Raw genomic sequence first — 11413 nt, forward strand, 5'->3', positions numbered from 1 at the left:
ATGCTGCCAGATAACAGCATTATTTTGCTACCTTATTAATTAAAACCAGAAGGAGGTGGGATCAGACCCACTATTGCCCAACAATGGAGTTGTAAACCCAGACCCATAAGCCATCTGTGCACCATGTCCCCGGTACTGCAAGTTATATTTGCTGCCGTTGGCTTGGTCCCAGTTCACTGTACCCCACCGAGAGGTGAAGGCTGAGTGATGAAATGAGGATCCTGTGCTGCCCTGGTCTTTTGCTCAAACTGATCTCCCCCAGTCACTGGGAGATACCTCCTGACTGCTGTCTTTGGTGGACAACTTATGGTGAATTGCTCAACCCTTAATGGCCATGGGTCCTCCCAATGGAAAACAGCTGTGGCAAGTCACGGATGAGCTATTTTACACCTCCAGGTCCTCACGGCACCTCAAGACAAGGTCCTAGAGCAGGTTAAAGTGCTAATCCTTCTGCACACCCAAACACACCAGCCTGTGCCACCAGGCAACAGTTTGGTCGCATTTCAGACAAAACTGGCTTAGGAGGACACAGAACAATGAAGCTTAGTGATATTCCCCCACGTTTATTGGGACAAATTTTGTAGCATGTAAGTAAAGCAGAAAAAGCCAGTCTCCCATCCCCTGCACCTCTCTCGCCTCTTGATGCCTGGCACAACCTTAGCCAAGGATTTCCAGCCTTTTGCTGTATTTTGGGAGGCCTTAGTCTGACCTAGCAAAACATCTGCAGGACCTTTGATACCAAAGCCATGATGAACAAGAGAGCACAGGGTGAACAGATAGTCTTGTCAGAGCTTTTGACCTGAAATCTTCCTCCCACACTAAGAGAGTCCTTGCAAGGAACTTGGTCATACACATCCCTGTGGTCCAGAAAGTGCAAACTTTGTCTCAGATGTCTGGGCAGGAAGGCATGCAGGACCTGAGCAGAGCCAACATAACCTAAAGTAAAAGCTGAACATATTTTGGTTTGGCACAGAGAGTTATTTGGCCTTATTTTATTTAGGCACTAGTTAATTAAAACAAGCATTTTTTAGTATTTTTCTTGCTACCGACTGGTGCAATGATACGTATCCCTCCATAGGAAGAATATTACCAAGATGTGACCGAGACCATATGATTAAACAAACACCATCAATTTGTCTTAACATAATTCACCATCCTGCCTTGTAATTGTTCATTCCCTACAACTAATCCAATTGCTGATGAGGATTTTGACACCAAAGCAGAGACTTTGGGGAATACTTCAGCAAATCTATACTTATTAGCAGGCATCAAACTGTACAGCTGGCATAACTGAACCAGCTTGCGTGACAAAAAGCCAGTCCTTGCCAAGCACAGTACTGGTGGACCCCAGGAAGCCCTGGCAAACAAGTAACAGTGCACAACACAACATTTCGCCTCTGAGTTATCTATTTTCAAGTTTACCCTCTTCCGTTCATTGTATTTAGCCTTGGTGGAGACTGCTTTCCAAGTCTACTTGTTGACCTTGTGTACACCAGGTAGATCCACTCACCGTGACCAACACCAGAATCAGGTTCACAGGTGAGCCTAACCCAGGATCTCATGTCTGCAATGTCTATTAATAATTACTCCGCTAGCACTTCCTCCTTCTCTTTCTGGGTCCTAGATCACATTTGCATTGGAACCGACAAACGCTGCCCATAAAATGCTTCAAGAAAATTTGATTCATGGATTAAATTTGCTTTTTTGCCCAGGCAGTAATGTCTGCCACAGCAGAGAGGAATCCATGACTAAAAGCCAGTCCAGATACCCTACTCCAGCTTTTGTTTTTACAAGGGCAGGGATGACCCTTTTGTTAGCTAAGCTTTGAGAAAATTTCTGCAGCAAAGATTATGAGATTGGAAACTGGGTTTATCAAGCTCCAGAGATAATAACTGCATCCTTCATGAGCCATGTTATTCACTGCCTGCTCCAGTGCTGGCTGCAGGAAGACAACGATGCTCTGGCAAGACAGAGACCCTCTCCCCACTCAATGGGCTCCAGAGTTTTCATCCTCATCCTACAGCAGGATTATCTTTCTCCATTGGGATACTTCAATTTTGCAGAAAGGTCAGCCAGATTTTGGATGGTTTTTTAATGACCTACCCCAAAGGAACCTAACAGGTTCATCAGCGTCAGTGACCTTTGCAGCAAAGACTTGTCTCCTCTGGCTGAAGAGGGAGAGGGAAGCCCAAAGTCCTTGCTGCAGAGGCAATGCAGTCCTCAACAGCCCTGAGAGGTTATTGACCTCAGGCCGACCTGAAAACACACATCCCCGTGTGTTTTGACCATCCAGCCTGATGGTCAGGAGCACAGGGTCCATCCTACTGCCTGAGGCTCATTGATGTGCTCCTCCTGGCAACATGAGTAGCTCCAGTTGCTCATCTCTGGAGCTGTGGAGGGCTGTTTTCTTTGGGCTCGCTGTCAGGCTGCCCACCAGCCACAAATCTTTCTTTCCTGGTCCTGTTGCTTCTTCCTTTCATTGAAATGCTGTTGCTGTGGCAGATGATGACAGCTCAGAGCAACATCAGATCAGCAGCTCTGAGATGAGCAACGCGTCACTTCTGTGTCAGCAAAGCAGACAACTTGCTTCAGCTTTGTGTAGTCTCCCATTAACTGGCTGAGGACAAATTTCGTTTTGATAACAGACTTCTACCTCAATGCAAGCATCTAAACTGAGTTATTTCTTAGCAGAACAGGGAAGTATTTCCACACCCTCTTTGGCTTTCCTTTCCCGCTCCATGTTTTTCTGTTGACCATACACAATTGCAAGGTGTGCTGTCTTTCTCAGCCTGTCACCCACCCACGCTCCCAGCTTGGACAACCCTTGTTGCCTCACCCTCCACCCCCTGCCGGCCTCTGCTAAGCCACAGAAGCAGCTAATGCCTGAGCCTGGCTAATCCAGCTCAAAAAAGTGCCCAACACATAGATGCAAAGGTGGAACTCTGTGGAGATGTGAAACAGGTCTTGGGCAAGCTGTTTGGGCTAAGGACATGGACCGGTTGGAACGAGCCCAGAGGAGGCCACAAAGATGTTCTGAGGGCTGGAGAACCACTCCTATAAGGACAGGATGAGAGGGTTGGGATTGTTCAGCCTGGAGAAGAGAAGGCTCAAGGGAGACCTTAGAGCACCTTCCAGTCCCTAAAGAGGCTCCAGGACAGCTGGGGAAGGACTCTGGATCAGGGAGGAGAGCCATAGGAGGAGGGGGAAGGGTTCGACACTGAAAGAGGGGAGATGGAGATGAGATGTGGGGAAGATCTTCTGTGCTGTGAGGGTGGTGAGAGCCTGGCCCAGGTTGCCCAGAGAAGCTGTGGCTGCCCCATCCCTGGAGGGGTTCAAGGCCAGGTTGGAGGGGGCTTTGAGCCACCTGGTCTGGTGGGAGGTGTCCCTGCCCAGGGCAGGGGGGTTGGAACTGGATGATCTTAGAGATCCCTTCCAACCCAAACCATTCTATGATTCTATGATCCTATGATAAGATGGGAAAGAGGAGTTATGTGGTCCTCTGTCATGCCTGGGCCAAGCCTGACCCAAAAGAGGCTGTGACATGGCACATGGTATAGAATCATGGATCACGGATGCCCCATCCACCTTGTGCCTTTGGGTGAGCACCAGCAACACCTTCCTGCCTCATGTGATGGTTTGATATAAGCAGCTGCCCCAACTGGTCTGGCTTACAAGAGATGCTGTGGCTTCACACAGCGATGCTGAGGACACCCATCCCAGGGAGCTGGGTCTGCTCCATTCCTCACAGCTACACACCTCGACGATCTCATGGCCCCATCTCCCTACCTGCACCATGAAGATGATCTTCAGCTAAAAAGCCTGTGGGGAAGATCACTTAACAGTCCTTTGTGTAGCACCCAAACCACTTCACTGGAAGGTGGCGTTATGGGGCTGCAGTCTCAAACCCAGGAGGTATAAATTCATTTTTAGAAAGCCCACGGATGATGCAGGCACTTGGATAGCTGAACCTCTTTGGCAGCTCAACACTGCTGTGCCGCTTCCACCCTTCGCTCAAGCAGGCTCCCAACGTGGTGGAAACCTGCAGGGAAACTCACCCCGACCCCCTCACCTCTGCTTTCTCACTTCCATGGTGGTTTCTTTTTTGGGTCTTTTTTGGGAGTTGTGGGTTTTTTTGTTCTTTTTCAGTCCTGCAGTTATATTTATTGTTTCTATACTTTTTTGCAGGCAACCTGGACATATTTTTCATTAAAAGAAACGCTCCAAATTCCTTCGTGCCTCCAGGTGAACCCTGTGGATGACAAGCTCATGTACTTTTTGCAGGTTGGTATGCGACTGAGCCACAGAAATGTACCGAGTGTTTCCGTCACTGGGGATCCTGCATCAGTCAGGATTTGACTATGCATATGCACATGCAAATTTATCCGTCCACCACTATTTCACCCGGGAAGGCTCAGGGGATGCATGTGCTCATTAAACACTGACCCATATCGGAGATGAAAAAGCCCCCAGGGTGAACCCTGCAGAGAGGCAAAGGGGTGCTACGGGCTCCATGAGTAGAAAAACCCAGAAAGCAGAACAATTCATTTTCCCCCTCATTCCCAGGGGGGAGAGAAGGCAACTGGGGGCTATTTATACACCTCGGTCCCATCGCGGCGGATGGGGGAGATGGCAGCTCCCAGGAGAGCCCTGGCTTCTCTCCCCGACAGGTTTTTGCAGCCAAATGGAAGATCTGCCCCTGGAAGAGGTGCCCACTGGAGCCACGTCACCTCAGGGCGTTTTTCCCTCATTAAAGCCCCCACAACCCTTACTCCTGCCCTGGGATGGCAGATAAACCCCATAAACCAGAGCCCGCCAGGCAAATTTTAATAGCCTCGGCGCCTGCAGCTCGTTTCCCTGGACAGGCATTAAAATTCCCCCTGGGAGGCAGGAAGGCGGTGGGAGGTCAGCATCCATCCCCACGGTGTACAGCCAATAAAGGCTAAAATCGTGGGAGCAGCCCCGGAGAAGGACTGTGTTTTACAAACGAGCTACTAATTGCCTGGCTCTGTCAACTTCCCCCCCATCTTAACCCTCTGCGAATTATTTATGAATATACCCTTACTAAATGAGTTAAATTGACTTGCTAATAGGAAATGAGGGGTGACAGCGCACCTGGAAAATAGAAAAAAAATATTGAACAAATAAATCCCCAGACCGAACCCAGGGCATATTGAGCTGCATTAAGCCATAGTAGTCTTGCACAGGGGGAGATGTGCTGCCTTGCTGCCATCACAGGACAGCAACCTGCAGGGTGAGGAGATGGGGGCAGGGAGGATGGGAGAGGGGGAGGAAAGTATTTGAGAAAAATTTGTCAGACGGGAAGGCATCTGCCTCACTCTCAGCACCTTCGCCAACAGCTTCCTCATTTCACTTAGCAAATGGGAAGAATTGTGCCAAAAATAATAGGCAGGCAGTTCGAATCCAGCCCTGTGTGCAGGCGGCTGCCCCACATGTCTAGTGCCCCGCAATGGGCAGCAGACCCCAGCAGCAGCCCGTGGATGGGCAACAAGCAGCCCCGACCACAAGTTAGTGGTGGATAAAGAGCATTTTCGTTTGCCTTATTTGCTTTTCCAAGCTTTGCAGCTCCAGGGATTGAGTCAGGATGGAGTACTGGCAGTGGGGAGAGGGCTGGTCCATGGTGGTTGGTGGAGCATGGTTGGGTCCTAGGTGGAAACATGAGGTTTTGGAGGTTTTCCATCCTCCTGCTCAGAATCTTGTCCATCTGATGGAAAAGGGCTGCAAAGGGGCGTAGGGGAATGGGGCTGAGGTGGGGTCCCTGGTCACTATTTAATGGTCACTGCCACCCAAAAGCCCTTATTGCACCCTGCCTCTACGGACAGGAAAACACAGCTCAGCTTATCCTGAAGAACACATAAACACAGATCTCAGAGACTGCAGATTGCCCGTGCCTGCTTGTATGCTGCCCCTTCAACATCCTCTCACCCTAATGAAGCCTTTTATTTAATTGCTGCTTGACTTGAGCTAGCGGGGCTGGAGCACAGGCTCCTCCTGTCCTGCACACCACAGGGGTGAAACCACATGCAGCCCTGACACCAACCCAAAAAAAGCCGAGGTGGGACTCCTTCTAGAGCCTAGACTCAGCATTCAACAACAAAAAAGACCACTTAAAACTGGAAATAGCCAGGGTTTATCAGCATATTGATGTCAGGGCTGAAGGGACGCTGAGGAGCAAGGGATGAGGAGCAGCAAGAGCGAGTGATGGGATACAGCTGGGCAGCCTGGACCCATCACAGGAGAGACATGGCTGTTTATACAGAACTGACTGAGGGTTTTTTTGTTCCCTGCAACCCTTTTCCTCAGGGGAAAAAAAAGAAGTTTTGTTGAAGATGATGTTTCACAGGAACGTGTTGAATTCAGCAATATTTTCCGAAGAAGAAGGAGAAACACTTCGGCAGCGTTGCTACGCTTAAATCCGTCTTTTTGGTTTCATACTTCGCACTCTATTTTAATTATAGCTTTATTCTCATGTGCGACATTCGAGGGTGTATGTATGATTTTTTGGATCATCACACACACACAAAATTATGCTGAAAGAAAATGTTTTCTGAAATTTAATGGTCCCAGTTTCACTCCTCCTCTCCCAGGCTCTCGCATGCCTGGAGGGATGGGTGGCCCCAGCAGCCTGGCAAGATATTTCCCACCCAGACCAGCTCTTCCTCCCCAAACTGTCCTGTTTCTCACGGTTTTGGGCCCGGCTCTGCGTTCATGCCAGGAAAGGGCACTGGAGGAAACCCAGCTTTGGAGATGTTGCAAAACCCCCTGTGATTTTTTATTTTTTTTAAATCTCTATTTGGTCTGAAGGCATTGGAAAGGATGGAGAATGAACGGTCAACAGGACTTGCCTACACTCAAATAAATCCCACGCTAAAAGCAGGGGTCACATCTCAGGTCTCACCAGGATTTTTGGGTGGCTTGGCCTTTTGCAGGGCTTGTGGCCAAGCGAAACCCCAGCGCTGCTGAGAGGGTTTGGTTGGTACCTGAACTTCTAGGCAATTACTGGGGCTTTGCCCATCAGCCATGCATCCCAACGTGCTCACCCATCTCTTCACCCTCACCATCACCCCAGCCAGATCCTATGTGTAACCCAAGCCCATTTTATGTGCTGTACAGTGAGTAGGGCAACCAGCACAGGAGCTTCTCCCAATTTATTGGGAAAATAAACCTGGGTCTGGGCTCTTCACCAGGGTTTGGACTGTTAGTCCTGTTGAAAAAAAAAATAAAACAACAAAAAAGGAGTTGAAAAAGGAGTTGCACAGGGCCAGGGGCCCCTTTGGTCAAAGGAGGTAAGAAAGCTCATCATTTTGTGGTTATACATTACTGGCTGGGTTTTATATACACATGAATTAGTCCCCAACCTGGAAATGAGAACATTAACCAGGGGAAGGAATTCATCCTCAGTTTAAAAAGAAATAAAAACGCAAAAGATCCAGACATGACAGAGGTCTATTACTTGGCTCTGCCTGCAGAGAGCAACGGGGAAGCACTTGGAGCCAGCCCCATTCCTGCCCTTGGGAATGTGAAAACGTGCTGACTGGTGCGCGCAGGAGCCTTGGGCTTTGACGGGCAGCGATAGGCTGCAGCCAGTTGTTTAGGAAAGGGAAATTCAATACTTGGGTTTCCAATGTTTCCTTGCTTTCACAGCCTCCAAAGCCCTCCCCAGACATTTGGAAGTGCTCAACACCTGCCCTCAAAACACTCTTAACTGCTCCTAACGACTGGCCCGGAGGGGCTTGCAGCAGCTCCCTCCTACCAGTAACGATATGCAGAACATCCAGAAACAGGCAAAAAGCCAAAACCATGGGGGAAAAACCCCAGCTAGATATTGCAAGGGGCTGGAAGTTGTGCTGCCATCGCTCACGGAGCCTGTTAATTCTGTGACAGCCCAAGCCAAAACCCTCTACCCAAATGCTGCCGGACTTAGTGGGTCTAAAATCCAAATGCAACTTTAACCCTTCTCCGGAAAAGGCATTAAATGGGAAGGGCCAACACTCTCAGCTGTCTCTTGTCCCTGCTTAAGCAAAAGGCTTCGTGATCCCACCTGGTCTCAAACTTGCATCTGTTCAGTATGAACCCATGTCAGAGAGGAACAAAGTCCCTCAGTACCCCTTGGGCACCAGGGCTTATACCCAGCCCTGGCACAGCCCTGGGGATGGGACTGGTCTGCCCCACAGTGCTGTGGGGACACAGTGGCAGCTCCCCAATCCTGTGTCCTAGCACCCCCCCCTCCTCAGCAGCTTTTGGGTGAGGACAACAAACTCACGAATTTGACAGAGTTGGAAGGGACCTCTAGAGATCATCTAGTCCAAGTCCCCTGCTAAAGCAGGATTGCCCAGAGCACATCACTCAGGACTGCATCCAGACGGGTCTTGAAGATCTCCAGAGAAGGGGACTCCATGACCACCCTGGGCAGCCTGTTCCAGGGCTCTGCCACCTTCACTGTAAAGAAGTTCTTCCTCATCTTTGAGTGGAATTTCCCATGTTCCAGCTTGAGCCCGTTGCCCCTCATCCTATCGCTGGAAACCGCTGAAAAGAGTCCAGCTCCATCATCCTTCAATTCACCCTTTAGGAACTTGTAAACATAGATGAGGTCTCCCCTCAGTCTTCTCTTCTTGAGGCTAAAGAGCCCCAGCTCTTTGAGCCTTTCTTTGTGAGGGAGGTGCTCTAATCCCTTAATCATCTTAATTGCCCTACGTTTGACTCTCTCCAGCAATTCCCTGTCTCTCTTGAACTGGGGAGCCCAGAACTGGATGCAGGATTCCAGTTGTGGCCTCACCAGCGCAGAGTAGAGGGGGAGAATGACCTCCCTCGACCTGCTGGCCACACTCTTTCCTATACAGCCCAGGATTCCATTGGCCCTCTTGGCAACAAGGGCACATTGCTGGCTCATGGAGATCCTGCCATCCACCAGGACTCCCAGATCCTTTTCCTCAGTAGTACTTCCCAGAAGATCCACCCCTAACCTATGTTGGTGCCTGGGGTTCTTCCTCAGGCACCAGCAGCATTTGTGCCATCCCACTCTTCTCCACATACCGTGTCCCCCCTCTCCATAGGGATTTCCAGCAAAGATTTCCACCCCGCTCTCCCTTTATCATCAAAGAGGTGGGGAGGCACTTTTTTGGGGCACAGATTGCCTGACCTGCTTTAAACCTTCCTGCTAAGGAGACATCAGAACAGCTTTTGAAACCTGTCCTAGAGACATAGTGGAGGTTGGGGATTTTTTTGCTGGAGGGAGGGGGGGTTTACTTGTGTCAATCCTTTCTGTCTCCATTTTGCATGCCTTGATTTCCTCCCTCCACACACAGTGTTTTAAATGGGACTGCAATAACCAGCTGGGTTTTCCTGCTGGATGTATTTATCTGCAGCTTAAGCCCAGAGGTGGGAAATGCCACCCAACACGTCCGCACAACTCCAGAGTGAGTGGCAGTGATTTGAGGGGCGGGTTTGGGAAATCGCTGGAGTGTTTCACCATTTCTGGGAACAGCCTGTCAGGCTGGATGGGGGAGGTTTTGCAGTCCAGCCTTTCTTCTTTGCTGGCTCTCTGGAAAATCAAACCCAAAACCAGAACTATTTGACAGCGGAGCGCGGCTCCAAGCTTTGTTTCTCCTAGCATCTGCAGAAATGTGCCACCAAAACCACCTCTCTGATTTCATGGAGCATGGAGGTAGTGCAGCCCCGGGGAACAGGAAGAATTCAGGCTGGCTATCAAAAAAAGGAAGTGCCAAGTACTGGATATGTCATTAGTGCTGCTGTTAATGCTGAGGTCTAATAGAGTTCAAAGCCGTGAGAGGGAAGAATGAGAGGCAGGGCACAGGATATCTACTTGCAAAAGGATTGGTTGATCCCAGGTCGCCTTCTGGATTTCATCCTGAACCTTGCAGAGACATATCAGGTGGGGTGCACAGCATTTACCAGGCTGCAGGAGACCCTCAGCAGGGCCAGGAGGGCAACACTGCAACATCTGCAGTACCTGCTGCCCAGGGAAGCCAATATACTCTATGGTCCCCCTCGGTTTTTTTAGACACGACCCAAAAACCACACCAAAAAAATGCCCCTCCTAACCCTGCAAGGCAGAGGGCAAGAACTATTCAGCTTCTGGCACTTCTGCCAAGTGATAATACACAGAATACATCTCACAAATTCCGAGCTACCAAAAATAAAGATTATCTCTTGAGACAAGAAACAGTCCTGGCAGATGGCTCCATGGGACACAGTGAAGGCAACAAGGTTAGCAAATCCCCTGTACAACACCATAAGGTCCTATCCTGAGCCCACAGGCTCACCATGGCTGGTCCAAGAGCAGCCCTCAGCATGGAGGCATGCAGCTGCAGAGCTCCTGCAAGTTCCAAATCCCCACTGGACCTCTTCATTTAATTAACTTGAAGGACTTTGGAGGTTAGACCGTCACTGTGCACTGGTTGGAGGTGCCATGCAGGGACCTGTTTGCACCCTGAGCACTGAGGCAGCAGCTGGGACCATGGTCTGTCCCAAGAACCAAGGCTGAAGAGAAGCTGCCTGAGATACTGGCATGGGTCAGGGCAGCTCAGCAGCTTTTTATGGTGAACTGACTTGAACTCGGGTTTGGGAAAACCCCAGCTACCGCAACTCCTGCCGCGCCACGTTCCTGGCAATTCCCCTTTTATGCTCCATGAGTAAGAAGTCTGTAGCTAAAAAAATATATCAAAGATCCTGGAAGCCTGTTCCCTATTAAACTTAATATCCTGAGCTTTATAGGTATGTGTCACTCCAGGAGAGAGTGAGCTGTGTTTAAAATACAAGTAAAACATCAGTTTCTTGATGCAGAAATAGCTCTTACTTTACATTTCTGCGTGAGGTCCTGGCATGAGCTAGTGCTGCTCAGCCCTGCTGTAATAACATATAAAAGAAAACTCTACCCAGACAGCAAGAAATATGTATTTTATAGGGCTAAATGTAAAGTCATCCATCTAAGAAAAACCATGCAGGTCCTACTTGCAGGTGGCAGGCTATCTCAGGGTAAGTGATTTTTGGTGATCAGCAAACCATGAGCTCCCAGAGCCCCAGCAGCGTCTGAAGGCACAAGTGTTTGCTATAGAAAAAGCAGGAGGTGGAGTCCCCTGGGAGCAAAAGACCCCTTATATTGATGCCAAAGCCAGGAAGGAGACTTGGAGAGGAGCCCAAGGGTGCCATGCACACACCCTGGAGAGAGGCACTGAAGGAGGCCTGTGTCTCCACATCAAAAAGATAAAGCCCAGGCTGGATGGTTTCCTAAAGGACATCCCCTCACTTGGGCAAGAATTTTGGCATGTGGGATGGAGAAGGTGACAACAGCTGTCCCTTCCGGCATGAAAATCCACCCGCTTTGAGGGTATTTTCCCCTCCTGCTGAAGTCAAAGGGGGGGGCTGATTGCAAGGC

This window comes from Calidris pugnax, unplaced genomic scaffold (genome assembly GCF_001431845.1).
Source record: "Calidris pugnax isolate Ruff unplaced genomic scaffold, ASM143184v1 scaffold474, whole genome shotgun sequence".
NCBI lineage: Eukaryota > Metazoa > Chordata > Aves > Charadriiformes > Scolopacidae > Calidris > Calidris pugnax.